Here is a 13722-nt window from a genome sequence, read left to right as displayed (position 1 = left end):
TATGTAGAGATAATATATTTATTATGGAAATTGGCTCACACGCAATTAAGGAGACTGAGAAATCCCATGATAAGCCATCTGCAAGCTAGAGAACTTGGAAGACCAGTGGTATCAGTCAGTCCAAACCCAAAGGGCTGAGAACCAGGAGCTCTGGTGTGGGAGGCCAGGAGAGATGGATGTCCCAAGTCAAGGTGAAAGGGGGAATTTACCCTTCCTCCACCTCTTTGTTCTATTTGGGCCCTCAGTGGATTGGATGAATGACACCCGCCTACATTGGTGAGGGCAGATCTTTACTAGGTCTACTGACTTAATGCTGATCTCTTCCAGAAACACTCTCATGGACACACCCAGAAATACTGTTTTACCAGCTATCTGGGCATCCCTTAGTCTAGTCAAGTTGATACATCAAATTTACCATCACAATAATGATAATGTAATGGGTGTGTGTGGGTGTGTGTGTGTAATTTTATTATTGTTTTTACTGTTTTCTATTATCTTACAGAGACAAAAGAGAGAAGCCATGCCTTAAAATTTTTGATCAGGATATGTAAGACAAAAATTAAGTTAAAGGTTTCTTCCTGGTTTTGTATTTGATTTGATTTTGTTTTAAAGTCCAGAATCAACATGTGTGGCCCTCTTCCCTTTAGCAGAGTCATTTAATACAGCTTTTGGATATGCAATAGTCAGCCTGGAGCCTGCTTCCTACTTAAGAGTAAAGGCATTGATTGCTCGGCAGAACTTACGAGAAAATTTTCAGTGTGCAAAGGAAGCTGGGGAAGAGGGAGGAAAGAAGCAGGCAGCCCAATAATATGGCAGAAGGCCGGGCCTGAGCCCAAAAGAGATCTAGGAGAGTTTCACTGTGGTGGGTTGACCCAGGGTTTTTAAAACAGTAATGATCCAATGTTTGGTTTTAAATTGTTTTATTGTTGCTATCTTGAGCTGTGCTGAAGGCTGCTTCTCTTAATCCCACACTGTCAGTAACAAGGGAACAATGTGGGCTGTGGTTAGTCTAGGAGATCGGTCACCTGGTGAGGAATTAAAGTATGGGTCAGTAAAAGGACAGCCACCTTGCTCATATTATCTTTCTGAGGTCGTCATGGTTGGCAGCATTAAATCAAAGGAGGCAAGGGGTGCCTGGGTGGCTCAGTCGGTTAAGCATCTGACTTCAGCTCAGGTCATGATCTCACGGACTGTGAGTTCGAGCCCCGTGTTGGGCTCTGTGCTGACAGCTCAGAGCCTGGAGCCTGCTTGGGATTCTGTGTCTCCCCCTTTCTCTCTCCTCCCCTGCTCATGCTCTGTCTCTCTCTTTTCAAAAATAAATAAACATTAAAAAAACTTTTTTTAAAAATCAAAGGAGGCTATTAGTGGGGGCTTACAGGTGGTGACACATGGGAAAGGGAACAGATCAGGGGCACGCTGAAATGGGGAGGGTGCATATTGGAGTGAAACAAGTTGCAGCATGAACTGATCCAGGGGCAGACGAGAGACAAACTTCCTATTCCCCGAATATCTTAGTGGAAGGTGATACTTGAAAGGGGAGAAACACAGTTAGGGTATATTTCTCTGTATGGGGGGAATGTGATCAGACTGGCTTTGAAAGCAAGTCAAATGACAGGTCTTGGTGTGAGAGTTAACAGGGATGCAACACATTCTTTTACAGATTCTGATCAAAAACAGGTGCATGTAGCCAAGTCATGAAAGGGCAATGAAAAATGCAATGGGCCAGTAACTGCAAAGGTCCTGCACCTGGATTTCCTCTGCATTTTCTAGATCTTCACTCTTCTGTAACCATCACTTCCTTTCTTTGTGGGATCACGCCCATCCGCAGAGGTAGGCAGCCGCCAAAATGACCTCCAATCCTCCTTCTCCTGGTAGTCACACCCTTGTTTAATCATTGCCCCCCCCCCCCCCCACACTGCCTATAGGGTTAGCTGGATTTAGTGACATGTTTCTAGCATATAGAAAGTGGCAGAGGTAATGGGCCATCCTTTCCAAGATTAGGTTATAGAAAGATTGTGACTTGCTCTTTAAAAAAAAAAAATTTGGGGGCGCCTGGGTGGCTCAGTCGGTTAAGCCACCAACTTCGGTTCAGGTCATGATCTCGCGGTCCGTGAGTTCGAGCCCCGCGTCGGGCTCTGTGCTGACGGCTCAGAGCCTGGAGCCTGTTTCAGATTCTGTGTCTCCCTCTCTCTCTGCCCCTCCCCCATTCATGCTCTGTCTCTGTCTCAAAAATAAATGTACTTTAAAAAAGAAAAATTTTTTTTTAAATGTTTATTTCTGAGACAGAGAGAGACAGAGCGTGAGCAGGGGAGGGGCAGAGAGAGAGGGAAACACAGAATCCCAAGCAGGCTCCATGCTCCGAGCTGTTAGCGCAGAGTCCAATGCGGGGCCTGAACTCACAAACCGTGAGACCATGAAGTTGGTCGCTCAACCGACTGAGCCACCCAGGCGCCCCGTGACTTGTTCTTGACGTTCTCTCTACCTATCTTGCTCTGAGGGACACTGGCCGCCATGTTGTGAGTTGCTCTGTGGAGTGGCTCCTAGCAGTAGCCAGTGAGGAACTGAAGTCCTTGATTTGATGGCCCAGGAAGAACCAAATCCTACCACACCACACGAGGGGGCTGGTGCACAGATCTCCCCCTGGTCAAACCTTCAGATGAGAGCACAGTTCTGGCTAACACCACAACTGCAACCTCATCAGAGACCTTACAGCAGAGGATTAGCAAGCCACACTCAAGATTCATGCCCCACAGAAACTGTGAGATGATTTTTTATTGTTTTAAGGCACTGAGTGTTTGGAATAATTTGTTACGCAGCAACAGATAATACATCTTGTTTCTCCTACCTTTGAAGGAGGATGAGAGCATTAGTGCTGGGGCTGTGTCTAGGGCTTGGTGTTGGTTGGTTGGCTGTGTGGGGGAAGGCAGATGTCAGGGCTGACTAGGTCTGGAGTTGGGCCAAGTTTTATTCTTCCTAGTTGTGCCCGAGGGCTCCACTTGGGGCGCATGTGAAGCCCAGAAATCTTTTTAATAGAAATTTTTTACGATGCAGACTTTAAATAATAACAACAGTGTAAATATCCACATACCTACCACCTCATTCACTATTTTTGTTTTACTGAATATTTAGTCCATATAAAAGAATATTTATTTATTTATTTATTAAATGTTTATTTTTGAGAGAGAGATTGCACACAAGAGATGGGGAGGGCAGAGAGAGAGGGAGACAGAGGATCCGAAGCAGGCTCCGCACTCCCGATGCAGGGCTCGAACCCATGAACCGTGAGATCATGACCTGAGCCGAAGTCGGACGCTTAACTGACTGAGCCACCCAGGGGCCCCTAAAGAAGAACATTTATAGTAGAATTTATGTACAGTTTAAAGAATACTGTACAAGGATACAAGGATACCCACTTAAGAAAAAGAACGTTATTGTTACTTTTGAATCCGCTGCATATCCCTCCCTGATTCTTTGCCTTTCTCTTTCCTTTAGAAGGAAATGTCCTGAATTTTGTACTTGTTATTCCATTGGTTCTCTTTATAAACCTGGGGGTACAGGATGGTAGCCATTAGCTACAGATGATAATTTAAATTTACATTTAATTAAATAAACATCCAGTTGATCAGTCATGTTGACCATATTTTAAGCGCTTAATAGCCACCTATGTCTAGTGGTTACCATACTGGACAGCAAAGTTCTAGAGTATTTACACCATTGCAGAGCTCCATTGGACAGCTGTGCTCTCCACAGTATGTTGTCTAGTTTTGCATGTTTTTGAACTTTACATAAGTTGCATCATACATTGAGTTTTCTTTTGCAGCTAGCTTTATTTTATTTGTATTAGGTTCTTGACCTTCACTCATGTGGCTATCTATAATTGTAATTCATTTATTGTACTGGGAATATGACACAATGGGTTTATCTATTTTGGAATCCAGTATCCCTAGAAGGCATTTATGACATCACTCTTTCTTAGATTTGTTGATATTTCTAGGCCAAGTGGTTCATCTGCACCTTTTTTTCAAATTGTCGCCAATCTCCAAAAAATATTCCAATGTATTTATTGAAAGAAATCAACATATAAGTGCATTCACTCAGTTCAAACCCATGTTGTTCAAGGACCAACTGTACTTTCTCTGCCTCTGTGGCTTGTCTTTTCATTGTCGTCAAGTTGTCTTGCACAGAGCAGAAATTTTAAATTTTAATGAAGTCAAGTTTATCGATTCTTTCTTTCATATATAATGCCTTTGGTGTTCACCTAAAGTCATCACCAAATCCAAGGTCATCTATGTTATATTCTCCTATGTTCTAAGACTTTTATATACTTCTGTGTTTTACATTTATGTCTGTGATCCATTTTGAGTTAATTTTTGTGAAGGATGTAAGGTCTGTGTCTAAATGACCTTAGACATTCCAATGAATGTCTTCCAATGAAGACATTCTCTTCCAATGAAGTATTTGTGTGTTCGTTTTGCCAATACACCCTGTCTTGATTCCTGTAGCTTTATAGTATTGTCTTGAAGTCAGGTACCATTAGTCCTCCAACGTTCTTCTTCTCCTCCAATATTGTGTAGTCTATTCTGGGTCTTTTTACTCTCTGTATAACCTTTAGAATCAGTTTGTTGATATCCACAAAATGCTGGAATTTTGACTGAGTTTGCACTGAATCTATAGACCAAGGTGGGAATCCTGACAATATTATCTTTCTGTCCATTAACATGGCATATTACTTAGTTCTTTGATTTCTTTTATCAGAGTTTTGTAGTTTTCCTCATATAGCTCTTATACATATTTTTGTTAGACTTATACCTAAGTACTTCATTTTGGGGGCCGGTTAATGTAAATAGTATTGTATTTCAAATTCCAGTTGTTCATTGCCGGTATGTAAGAGAGCAATTGACTTTTGTATATTAACCTCGTATCCTGCAATTCTGCTGTATTCACTTATTTATTCTAGGAGTTTCTTTATTGAATCTTTTGGATTTTCTGCATAGATAATCATGTCCTCTGCAAATACAGTTTTATTTCTTCCATCCTAACCTGTATACCTTTCATTTCCTTTTCATATTTCACTAGCTAGGACTTAACAGTACAATGTTGAAAAGCAGTGGTGAGAGGGGACGTTTTGCCTTGTTCCTGACTATAGTGGGAAAGCTTTGGGAGTTTCTCCGTAGTAAGTATGAGGATAGTTGTAGGTTTTTTAGTAGATGTTTATCATGTTGAGGAAGTTCCCCCTCTTGTTTACTAGGTTTTGTTTTGTTTTTTTTTAAATCAGGAGTGTTGAATTTTGTCATATGCTTTTTCTGCATCTATTGTTATATTTTTCTTCTTCAGCCTCTTGTGATGGCTTAGTTTTATCTTATTTAAATTTTTATTTATTTATTTATTTATTTTTTTTTTTGAGAGAGAGAGAAAGTATGTGTGTGAGCAGGGAAGGGGCAGAGAGAGGGAGAGAGAAACCCAAGCAGGTTCTGTGCTGACAGCAGATTTGCTGACAACAAATACTGATGTGGGATTTGATCCCATGAATGATGAAATCATGACCTGAGCTGAAATCAGGAGTCAGACCCTCAACCCACTGAGCCAGGCAGGTGACCTGTGATGGATTGATTTTAAAATGTTGAACCAGCCTTGCATCCCTAGGATAAATACTACCTGGTCACGGTCTACTACAGTTCTTTTTATACATTGTTGGATTTGACTTGCTAATATTTTGAGAATTTTTGCATTTGTGCATGAGAAGCATTGTTCTGTTTTCTTAGAATATCTTTGTCTGGGAGGCACCTGGATGGCTCAGTCAGTTAAGCGTCCGACTTCAGCTCAGGTCATGATCTCACAATTTGTGGGTTTGAGCCCTGCATCGGGCTCTGTGCTGACAGCTTGGAGCCTGGAGCCTGCTCCAGATTCTGTGTCTCCCTCTCTCTCTGCCCTGCCCCACCTTGTGCTTTGTTTCTCTCTCTAAAACAAATAAACATTAAAAAATTAAAAAAAAAGAATATCTTTGTCTGGTTTTGGGTTTAGGGTAACTCATGAAATGAGTTAGGAATTATTTCTTCTGTTTATACCTTCTCAGAGAGATTGTGGAGAATTGGTTTAATTTAGTTACTATAATTCCTTAAGTGTTTGGTAGAATTCACCAGTGAACCCATTCAGGTATACTGTTCTCTATTTTTTTTAATTTATTAAAAAAATTTTTTTAATGTTTAGTTTTGAGACAAAGAGAGCGCGAGTGGGGAAGGGGTCGGGGCGGGGGGGGGGGGGGTCAGACTCTGAAGCAGGCTCCAGGCTCCAAGCTGTCAGCACAGAGGCCGACACAGGCCTTCAAACTCAAGAACAGTGGGATCATGACCTGAGCTGAAGTTGGTCACTTAACTGACTGAGCTACCCAGGCGACCCTATTTTTTTAAGTTTATTTATTTATTTTGAGAGAGGCAGTGCAAGTAGGGGAGGGGCAGAGAGAGAGGGAGAGGGAGAAAATCCCAAGCAGGCTCTGCACTGCCAGCATGGAGCCTGATGCGGGGCCAAATCCATGAACTGCAAGATCATGACCTGAGCCAAAGACAGATGCTCAACCGACTGAGCCACTCAGGTGTCCCAGTCCTTTCTATTTTGGAAGGTTATTCATTATTGATTCAATTTCCATAATAAATAGAGGCCTAATTCAGATTTACTGTTTTTCCTTGCATGCGTTTTGTCAGATTGTGCCTTAAGGAATTGGTCCACTTCATCCAGGTTATCAAGTTTGTTGGCACAGAGTTGTTCAGAATATTCCTTTCTTCTTTTAACGTCGATGAGTTCAATAATGATGTCCCCTCTTCCCATTTTAATAATAATTTGTGTTTCTTTTTTTCTTAACCTGTTTAGAGTCTTCTCAATTTTATTGATCTTTTAAGAGAACCAGCTTTGGTTTCATTGATTTTCTCCACTGATTTCCTGTTTTTGATTTCACAGATTCTAATTTTTATTTTTTTCATCTGCTTACTTATAACTGAATCCAACAATGTCTGTGTTTTGTCCTTTTTTTGTGACTTGCTTAGGATGTACTTTATATGACTTAAGAAATCCTTCCCTAAGTTGAGGTTTTAAAGGTATTCCTTACATCGTCTTCTAAAGGTTTCATAGTTTTTGTCTCCAGTATTTAAGTTTTCCATCCACTTGGAATTGATTTTTGTGTATGGTGTGAGGTATGCATCCGATTTCCATTTTCCTATGTGAATAACCAGTACGTCTAGCACCCCTTATTGACTTTTTTAAACTTTTTGTATGGAAAAATCATACATGTATATATACAAAAATAGAATAAACCCGACAATTATAATTTCATGGCCAATCTTGCTACCTTTATATCCCTATCTACTTTCCCCCACCACCAAAATTATCTTGAAGTAAATTCCAATAATTATGCACTTTTATATATAAACATTTTTTATTCAAAAATACAAGGAATTTTAAAACATAATTGCAACACCAATATCACACTTAAAATAAGAATTCTTTAATAGCAACCCATTAAATAAATCCAGCATTACCCTGATACCCCAAAACAGACCAAGACATTTTAAGAACATAATACTGCAGACCAATATCCCTCATGAATGAAAATCTTCAATAAAACATTAGTAGATCAAGTCCAGAATTAATAAAATGATTATACATCATGACCAAGTGATAGTTCTCCGGAGAATGCAAGACTAGTTCAATATTAGGAAATCAATTAATAAAATCTATCATCTAAACAAACTAATAAAGAAAAGCCACATGGGGTGCCTGGGTGGTTCAGTCGGATAAGCAACTGACTCTTGATTTGTGCTCAGGTCACGATCTCACAGTTCGTGAGTTTGAGCCCCACGTGGGACTCCACACTGATAGTGCCGAGCCTGCTTGGGATTCTCTCCCTCTCTCTCTCTCTCTGCCCCTCCTTGCTCACTCGTGCTCTCTCTCAAAATAAATAAACATTTTTTAAAAAGCCACATGATGAGGGGCACCAGGGTGGCTCAGTCGGTTGACTGTCCAACTTCGGCTCAGGTCACGATCTCGCGGTCTGTGAGTTCGAGCCCCACATCAGGCTCTGTGCTGACAGCTCGGAGCCTGGAGCCTGCTTCGGATTCTGTGTCTCCCTCTCTCTCTGCCCCTTCCCTGCTTGTGCTCTCTCAAAAATAAACATAAAACATAAATTAAAGAAAAAGCCACATGATGATATCAATGGATGTAGAAAAAGCATTTGATGAAATTCAACATCTGTCCTTGATAGAAAAAAAATCTCCTGGATTAGGAACAGAAGGAAACTCTCCTAACATGAGAAGTGGTTTCTATAAACAAAACAAAACAAAACTCCTACAGCTAATATTATACTTCATGTTAAAAGACCGAGTGGTTTCCCCCTTAAGACTGGGAGAAATTAAGAATGAAAGAGGTCCACTCTTACCAATCCTATTTAACACTGTACTAGAAATCCTAGGCAGTAAAATAAAGCAAGATAAGTTAAAGGCATATCGGTTTTAAAGATATAAAACTATCTCTATGCACAGATGACATTATCTACATTGAGCCCACTCCTTCTGTCCCCAGGGCCCCAGCAATCTACAAAACAAACACACACACACACACAAACAAACAAACAAAAAAACCCTCCTAGAATAAGTGAATGTAGCAAGGTAAGGGGACACAAGGCCTCTTCCTATATCCTAGCCAGGAACAATTGGAAACTGAAGTTTAAACATTTTAAATTGCTATAAGAAAAAAAGAAAAAGAGGTCGTACTTAGGTATAAATCTCACAAAATACATGCAGAGTCTCTATGCCAGAAGAACAAAAACAAAAGGGAAGGGAAAGAAGAAAGAAAAAGAGAAAGAAAATCTAAGGAAGAAAATTGAAACAGGTTTAAATAAATGGCGATATATGGCGCTTATGCACTAGAAGCCTCAGTATTGTTAAGGTGTCAGTTCTTCCCCAATTGATCTATATATAGGTTAAATACAACCCAATCAAAACCCAGCAGGATTTTTTTTTTTATAGATATAGGCAAGTTGATTCTAGAATTTATATAGAAAGGCAAAGGGACCAGAATAGCCAAAGCAATTTTAATGGGGAAAAAAGGAAAAACAAAAACTAAAACTCGAAGAATTCGTACGGATTTCAAGACTGACGATAAAGCTATGGTAACCAAGGCAGCGTGGTTTTGGTGAAAGGATAGACACATAGATCAATGGAACATAGTCGTTTGAAACGAATCCTTTGAAAAACTTTTGGACTTATTTTAGTGCCTAATATATGGTTCTCTTTTTATAAACACTCTTATGTGTTTGAAAAGAACTACTTTTAGCTTTGTATTCTACACCAAATTTCGATTAGAAGATGCACACTTTTCACGTTTAAACATCTCTGAAATCAGAATGATCTGGCTCTCGAAGGCATCTCATACTTTCACTGGCGGTGGTTTTTCTTCCTTATGGGTACTTGAGATAATAGGGTGTCTTACTACCAATGGTGGCTTATGATTGATGAAATTCAGTATATTAGGTCAAGCTTTTTAATTGTTCAAATCAATGTCTTTACTGATTGTTTTCATGTTTGGGTTTTTTTTTTTTTTTTTTTGTATCACTTATGAGAGGGATGTTAAAAACTTACTAAGATTGTGTATTTTTCTTTCTCATTATCTTTCTACATTTTAACATCCTGATCCTGTATTAGTATGTGCCTACAAGTTCAGATGTATTTTATCTTCCAGGTGAATTGAATCTTTTATCATTTCATAGTGACCGTCTTTGTCCCAAGTAATATTTTTTTCTTTAAAGTCTATTTTGTCCAATATAAATGTAGCTATATCAGTACTTTCCTTTGGCTAGTATTTGACTGGTATAACTTTTTCCATATTTTTCCTTTCAACCTTCTGTATCCTGTTTTTATTTTTTATTTTAATTAAAAATTTTTTTATTGTTTATGGGGGGGGGGGGGTTAGGGAGTGGCAGAGAGAAAAGGAGACACAGAATCCAAAACAGGCTCCAGGCTCTGAGCTGTCAGCACAGAGCCTGATGCGGGACTTGAATTCATGAGCCATGAGATCATGACCTGAGCTGAAGTTGGACACTTAACCAACTGAGCCATCCAGGTGCCCCTATTGTAATTTTTTTAATGTTTGTTTATTTTTGAACGAGACTGCACCCAAGTGGGGTAAGGGCAGAGGGAGAGGAAGACACAGAATCCGAAGCAGGCTCCAGGCTCTGAGCTGTCAGCACAGCTGTTATTTTGTAAATAACATATAGCTGGATTTTGTTTTCTAATTCAACATGGCAATCTTTAGTATTTAACTAAAACACCCAGTGCATTTACATTTATCGTGATTACTGATGCATAAAGATTTCTACCGTTTTACTTTGGGCAATTTGTCCTGCCTGTTTCTTTTCCCTCCTTTACTGTTTTCTTTTGGATTGACGAGTGTTTTCCAGTAAGTATAGAATTCTAGATTTTTTTTTAGTGTTTATTATTTTTGCGAGAAAGCACAGAGAGAGGGAGACAGAGACTGTGATGATGGCAGACAGCCCAATGCGGGGCTTGAACCCACTAACTGTGAGATCATGACCTGAAGTTGGACGGTCAACTGTCACCCACGCGTCCCTAGATGTTGTACTATTATGTACAGTGACATAGAGAAAACCAGAGGGCTCTTTTGTCATTTCCCCAAGTAGTTTGAGCTTGTGAAAGACCGTGTTTCTTTTTTCTTTTTTTTTTTTGGTATCTTCATCAAGCACAATGTTTTGTACAGTTAATTCATAAAAATTGCATTTGATTACTTATGATGGTAAAGAGTAGTGGGCAAAAAAGGAATGTGGCCTTTTTCCTTTTTGAAATTCTGTCTACATCCATTTTTGTTTAGCATTTTGTAAACTTAACCCAAGTGTTACTTGCACAATGTTTCCTTAATTAAAAAAAATTGGGGGGCAGGGGCAAACATTTTTTTCCCAGATGTGATATTAAATATCTGTTGCCAGTGGAAAAAAATCTTTGATGCTGCTTTTTCCCCCCAAAACAACATATTAAATTACCATAGATAAAATCCCAAATTTTCTTTGGTGTTCTTGACCTTTCATTTAGAGAATGGTACATCAGTAAGGTATCACTTATGAACTTCTAAAAGAGACATTATCTTCTAACGTGTTATTTATGGATTCATGTAATAAACATAAAAACGTGAACTAGGGCCGCCTGGCTGGCTCAGTCAGTAGAATCTATGACTCCTAATCTCAGGGTTGTAAGTTTGAGCCCTATGTTGGGTTTAGGGATTACTTTAAAAAATAAAATCTTAAAAAATAAAAAACATGGACTCAAGGGGGGAAATTGGATTAGGCTTCAGAAAATGATCTGAAGTAAAGATAACTAAAACATTAACATTTATTATTATGAATGGTAGGTGTATAAGGATTTTGTGTTAAACTTGTGTAGTTGTTTATATAGTTTTAAGTTTGTAAAACTGTGATTTTAAAATGGAGGTTGCCATCTAGTGGACACATTTAAGTAGAACTTTAAAAATCTTTGTAAAGATACAATGGAACAAAGCTTTTTACATTTCTTCAACAACACAGATAGGAAAGAAGGTCCATTCTGGTGGTTAAGACCACAAACTTTGGAGTTGAGCCACACCTAGGTATGAATCCTAGATTTGTTGTACAAGTAGAGACTACTGGGCTTTTTGGTAAATGAGATTAGTGCCCTTTTATTTTTAAAAATTTTTAAGTAAACTCTACACACCCAACATGAAGCTTGAACTCACAACTTTGAGATCAAGAGCTGCATGCTCCTTCTACTGAGCCAGCCAAGCACCCCAAGACTATTTTTTTTCTTCTTTAAAGAAAGTTTTTAATGTGTATTTTTCAGAGACAAAGAACATGAGCAGAGGAAGGGTAGAGAAGAGAGGGAGACACAGAATCTAAAGCAGCCTCCAGGCTCTGAGGTGTCAGCACAGAGCCCGACGAGGGGCTCAAACTCACAAACTGTGAGAGCATGACCTGAGTGAAGTCGGACACTTAACCGACTGAGCCACCCAGGAGCCCTTCTTTTTTTTAATGTTTATTTTTGAGAGAGAGAGAGAGAGAGACAGAGCGTGAGTGGGGGAGGGGCAGAGAGAGAGGGAGACACAGAATCTGAAGCAGCCTCCAGGCTCTGAGCTGTCAGCACAGAGCCCGATGCGGGGCTCGAACTCCTGAGCTATGAGATCATGATCTGAGCCGAAGTTAGACGCTCAAACTGAGCCACCCAGGTGCCCCAAGACTACTATTTTCGATTGAATGGTCAGATATTATTAGGTTTAAGTCTCAGATCCCTAATTATTAATACTTCTATAATCTTAGGCAAGTTAACAAGCTCACAGGATGACACAGATATCTACATTCCACAAGAGTTGTAACACTGCCTCATTCATCACTTTCCCTAGTAAAGCTTGACGTATAAGAGGCCTTTAATAAATATCTGAACGAATGAATGAATGAATGAATGGCTTTACTTTAATACAGCTTCTGGGTACATTTACTAAGCTTGCTGCACTCAGTAGATATTAAAGAAATGGTACTACTGTGTATATTATGTATATAGGAAACTCTGAATTTGTAACAATTTAAGCTTATACATATTTACATAAGTTACCAGTTAAAAACTGTTATATATACTTATGGAAGGCAGCAAACTATATCTGTCAGTTTTAAGGAAAAGGATTCCAATCATGAAATGATAAAGACTTGATCTCTAACACCTGTTTGCTACAAAGAAACTTACACTGACACAAGGGGACAGAGTTATCAGAATGGGTCTTTTAAAAAAAATGTTAGGGACACCTGGGTGGCTCAGTGGATTAAGCGTCGGACTCTTGGTATTGGCTCAGGTCATGATCTCACAGTTCACGGGTCCCATCCTAGCTGACAGTGCGGAGCCTGCTTGGGATTCTCACTCTCCCTCTCTCTGCCCCTCCCCAACTCATGTGCGGGTACTCTCTCAAATAAACTTGGAAAAAAAAAAAAGTTAAATGGCCTAGGCCTCCTCTAAATGACTATCCCTCAAGACTCTTGCCAGGGGTGGCTGGGTGGTGCAGTCGGTTGGTTAAATGACCGACTCTTGATCTTGGCTTAGGTCACGATCTCAAAGTTTGTGGGTTGGAGTCTCGCTTTGGGCTGTGAGCTGGCATAGAGCCTGCTTGGGATTCCCCGTCTCCTCTGCCCCTCCCCTGCTCATGTGCATGCACGCTCACTCTCAAAATAAATAAACAATAAAAAAATTCTTGCCAAACTCTGCCTAGGATAGGCTTCTGAATTCCATAACCTTGAGGTAAGCGTTCCTTTGTTTTATAGTAAAAACCAGCAGTAGTTATTAAAAATAAAAACCTGGGGCGCCTGGGTGGCTGTCTGTTAAGCATCCAACTTCGGCCCAAGTCATGATCTCACGGTTTGTGAGTTTGAGCCCTGCATCGGGCTCTGTGCTGACAGCTTTCTCAGGGCCTGGAGCCTGCTTCGGCTTCTCTTTCTCTCTCTGCCCCTCCCCCATTTGCACTCTGTCTCAGTCTCTCAAAAATAAATAAATGTAAAAAAAAATAAAAACCTACTTTGTATAACAAATGTAATTAGAGTTTCATATACTTTGACATTGTTTCACTATAACCTGTGACTTTTCCTTTAAATCAAGCCCTTGGTCAAATTTCACTCACTTTATATCATTTTTACAGCATCTTTTCTGGGAATTT

Source organism: Acinonyx jubatus, chromosome B4, assembly GCF_027475565.1.
Source record: "Acinonyx jubatus isolate Ajub_Pintada_27869175 chromosome B4, VMU_Ajub_asm_v1.0, whole genome shotgun sequence".
In the NCBI taxonomy this organism is placed as follows: domain Eukaryota; kingdom Metazoa; phylum Chordata; class Mammalia; order Carnivora; family Felidae; genus Acinonyx; species Acinonyx jubatus.
Note: the sequence above shows the minus strand (reverse complement) of the source record.